Raw genomic sequence first — 4873 nt, forward strand, 5'->3', positions numbered from 1 at the left:
AGCAAAAACTATATAGCTCAAAATATATAAGTGAAGCACGTAGAGTATTCTAATAAATTCTGAATCATGTGTGTCTCTCTCAAAAGGTGTGTACAGAAAGGATGATTATGGTAAACTAAAAATCAAAGACTCAAATCATACAAGACGCTCCAAGCAAAACACATATCATGTGGTGAATAAAAATATAGCTCCAAGTAAAGTTACCGATGGACGAAGACGAAAGAGGGGATGCCTTCCAGGGCATCCCCAAGATTTGGCTTTTTGGTGTCCTTAGATTACCTTGGGGTTCCATGGTCATCCCCAAGCTTAGGCTCTTGCCACTCCTTGTTCCATAATCCATCAAATCTTTACCCAAAACTTGAAAACTTCACAACACAAAACTCAATAGAAAATCTCATGAGCTCCGTTAGCGAAAGAAAAGAAAACACCACTTCAAGGTACTGTATTGAACTCATTATTTATTTATATTGGTGTTAAACCTACTGTATTCCAACTTATCTATGGTTTATAAACTCTTTTACTAGCCATAGATTCATTAAAATAAGCAAACAACACACGAAAAACAGAATCTGTCAAAAACAGAACAGTCTGCAGTAATCTGTAACTAACGCAAACTTCTGGAACCCCAAAAATTCTAAAATAAATCGATGTACGTGAGGAATTTATATGTTAATAATCTGCAAAAATAATTAACTAAATATCACTCTCCAAATAAAAATGGCAGCAATTCTCGTGAGCGCTAAACTTTCTGTTTTTTACAGCAAGATCAAAAAGACTTTCCCCAAGTCTTCCCAACGGTTCTACTTGTCACAAACACTAATTAAACACCAAAAACACAACCAAAACAGAGGCTAGATAAATTATTTATTTAATAACAGCAAGGAAAAATGTTGGGTTATCTCCCAACAAGCGCTTTTCTTTAAAGCCTTATAGCTAGGCATAAGATTTCAACGATGCTCACATGAAAGGCAAGAATTGAGGCACAAAGAGAGCATTATAAAACATGTGACAAAAACATATAAGTCTAACAAATTTCCTATGCATAGGCATCTTATAGGCAAACAAATTATCAAGACAAGCAAAAACTAGCATATGCAAGGAAGCGGAAAGAAACAATAGCAATCTGAACATAACGAGAGGTAATTTAGTAACATAAAAATTTCTACAACCATATTTTCCTCTCTCGTAATAATTACATGTAGGATCATAAGCAAATTCAACAAAATAGCTATCACGAAACATATTCTTAACATGATCCACATGTATGCAAAGTTGACACTCTTCCAAAATGGTGGGATAAAAATTAACTAAAGTCATGACCTCTCCAAACCCACATTTATCAAAAAAATCATAAGATTGAACATTCTCCAAATATGTGGGATCTAAAGTTGACACTCTTCCAAACCCACTTTCAATAATATTGCAAGCACTATTATCAATCTCATATTCATGATGGGGCTTAAATAAATTTTCAAGATCAAAAGAAGAATTATCCCAATCATGATCATTGCAACAAGTAGTAGACATAGCAAAACTACCATCCCCAAGCTTAGGATTTTGCATATTATAAGAACAATTGACATCAATAGAATTTATACTATCATCATTGCAATCATGCTTTCTATCGTGAATCACTCCATAAAGTACTTCATCACAATTTTCAGATTCACGAATTTCAAGCAAAACTTCATAAAGATAATCTAGTGCATAAAACTCACTAGCAATTGGTTCGTGATAATTGGATCTCTTAAAAAGATTAGCAAGCGGATGAGGATCCATAGATCTTAGGTTCTCTGTTTAGCAATAAATAAACAACTATTCCAACCAAACGAGCAAACGAGCCAAGTAAGACATCAAAGCAAACGGGAAAAGGTGAATGGAAAAGAGAGGGTGAATAAAACGGCAAGGGTGAAGTGGGGGAGAGGAACACGAGAGGCAAATGGCAAATAATGTAATGCGAAGGATAAGAGTTGTGATGGGTACTTGGTATGTCTTGACTTGGCGTAGATCTCCCTAGCAACGGCGCCAAAAATGGCTCGTTGTGGGGAGTCAAATCTTGACTTCACTTGGCGCAAATCTCCCCGGCAACGGCGCCAGAAATCCTTCTTGCTACCTCTTGAGCACTGTGTTGGTTTTCCCTTGAAGAGGAAAGGGTGATGCAGTAAAGTAGCGTAAGTATTTCCCTCAGTTTTTGAGAACCAAGGTATCAATCCAGTAGGAGATTGCGCTCGAGTCCCACGCACCTACACAAACAAATAAGAACCTCGCAACCAACGCGACAAAGGGCTTGTCAATCCCTTCAAGGTCACTTACGATAGTGAGAAGATAATATTTTTGGTATTTTTATGATAAAGAGAAATAAAGATGCAAAGTAAAATAAATGGCAATAGAAATAGCTAAGTGTTGGAAGATTAATATGATGTTAGATAGACCCGGGGGCCATAGGTTTCACTAGTGGCTTCTCTCAAGAGCATAAGTATTACAGCAGGTAAATGAATTACTGTCGAGCAATTGATAGAATTGAGCATAGTTATGAGAATATCTAGGTATGATCATGTATATAGGCATCACGTCCGTGACAAGTAGACCGAAAGGATTCTGCATCTACTATTATTACTCCACACATCAACCGCTATCCAGCATGCATCTAGAGTATTAAGTTCATAAGAACAGTGTAATGCTTTAAGTAAGATGACATGATGTAGAGGGATAAACTCATGCAATATGATATAAACCCCATCTTTTTATCCTCGATGGCAACAATACAATACGTGCCTTGCTGCCCTTGTTGTCACTGGGAAAGGACACCACAAGATTGAACCCAAAGCTAAGCACTTCTCCCATTGCAAGAAAGATCAATCTAGTAGGCCAAACCAAACTGATAATTCGAAGAGACTTGCAAAGATAACCAATCATACATAAAAGAATTCAGAGGAGATTCAAATAGTATTCATAGATAAACTTGATCATAAACCCACAGTTCATCGGATCTCGACAAACACACCGCAAAAGAAGATTACATCGAATAGATCTCCAAGAAGATCGAGGAGAACTGTGTATTGAGATCCAAAGAGAGAGAAGAAGCCATCTAGATAATAACTATGGTTCCAAAGGTCTAAGGTAAACTACTCACACATCATCGGAGAGGCTATGGTGTTGATGTAGAAGCCCTCCGTGATCAATGCCCCTCTCTGGCAGAGCGCCGGAAAAGGCCCCAAGATGGGATCTCACGGGTACAGAAGGTTGCGGCTGGAAATAGGGTTTTGGATCCGTCTCTGATGTTTTTAGGGTATATGGGTATATAGGAGGAAGAAGTACGTCGGTGGAGCAACGAGGGGCCCATGAGGGTGGAGGGCATGCCTGGGGGAGGTGGGCGCGCCCCCCTGCCTCGTGCCTTCCTCGTTGATTGCTTTACGTAGACGCCAAGTCCTTTGGATCACGTTTGTTCCGAAAATCACGTTCCCGAAGGTTTCATTCCGTTTGGACTCTGTTTGATATCCTTTTCCTTCAAAACACTGAAATAGGCAAAAAAACAGCAATTTGGGCTAGGCCTTCGGTTAATAGGTTAGTCCCAAAAATAATATAAAAGTGTATAATAAAGCCCATTAAACATCCAAAACAGAATATAATATAGCATGGAACAATAAAAAAGTATAGATATGTTGGAGACGTATCAGGCACCCCCGATCCCGCGGAGTTCCTGTAGCTCTATGAGCTGAGCATTGAGGCGGCCAATGGCGACGAGAAAGTCATGGCGAACTGGTTTCCCATGGCTCTCAAGGATGGCGCCCGCTCCTGGCTCCTGAACCTACCTCCAGGCTCGATTTCCTCCTGGGACGAGATGTGCAACCGCTTCATCGCCAACTTCCAGGGCACTCCGACCGCCCCCGGTCGCTGGTGACCTGCGCCGCATCAAGCAACAACCAGGAGAGACCCTGCAGAAGTACATCCAGCGCTTCAACAGCGTGTGAATCAAGATCCCCAAGGTAACCGACGAGGCCATCATCTCAGCGTTCTCCGACAGCGTCCGCGACCCCAAGATGAAGGAGGAGCTCGCCATCCATGAGGAGTTGTGCACGACCTTGGAGCTGTTCAACATCGCGACCAAGTGTGCAAGAGATGAGGAGGGGCACCTCTCCCTCCTCGAGCTCTTGGCCGTGGACCCGGAGGAGAAGAAAGCCAAGCCCAAGGACGTGAAGCGCAAAGGAGTAGCCGTGCTCGCGGCGGAGCCAGACACCAAGCGAGGCCGAGATCTTCCCGAGTCATCCAAGAGCATCCGACCGTTCTGTGCCTTCCATAACCTGCATACCCACAACACCAGCGACTATCAAGAGCTCAGAGCCATTCGAGAAGGACTCTTCGGCCGATGCCCCGAGCGCAGCGACCGGGGCTACGGCCGAGGAGGACGTGGTGGCAGACGCTGGGACGACTGTAGCCCGCGCCAGGAGTGGCACGACCAGCCTCGTGAGGACCGCTGGCAGGATCAGCCTCGCGAGGGCGCCTGGAGGGACCAGCCTCGTGAGGATCGTCCTCAAGGCAACGTTGGCATTCCTCCACTACCGCCACCGCCCAGAAGGAATGACGACCGCCATCAAGACGAGGGGGCTGGGGGCTTCTAGGAGCCGCGCGCTATCGCCTGCATCTTGGGCGGAGCTCAAGCCCCAGCCTCGCGGTGTATCTTCAAACAGTTTGCTCGTGAAGTGAATGCAGTCCTACCCAAGCTCGAGGCCACACGCCCACTCAGATGGTCCAGGTGCCCCGTCACGTTCAGTTCGGTAGATCAACTCAAGTGTGCGGCTACTACAGGCGTCCTCCCAATGCTTTGTTCACCAGTCATCAGCAACGTGCAAGTAACCAAGACCCTCATCGACAG

Source organism: Triticum dicoccoides, chromosome 2A, assembly GCF_002162155.2.
Source record: "Triticum dicoccoides isolate Atlit2015 ecotype Zavitan chromosome 2A, WEW_v2.0, whole genome shotgun sequence".
NCBI classification, from domain to species: Eukaryota; Viridiplantae; Streptophyta; class Magnoliopsida; order Poales; family Poaceae; genus Triticum; species Triticum dicoccoides.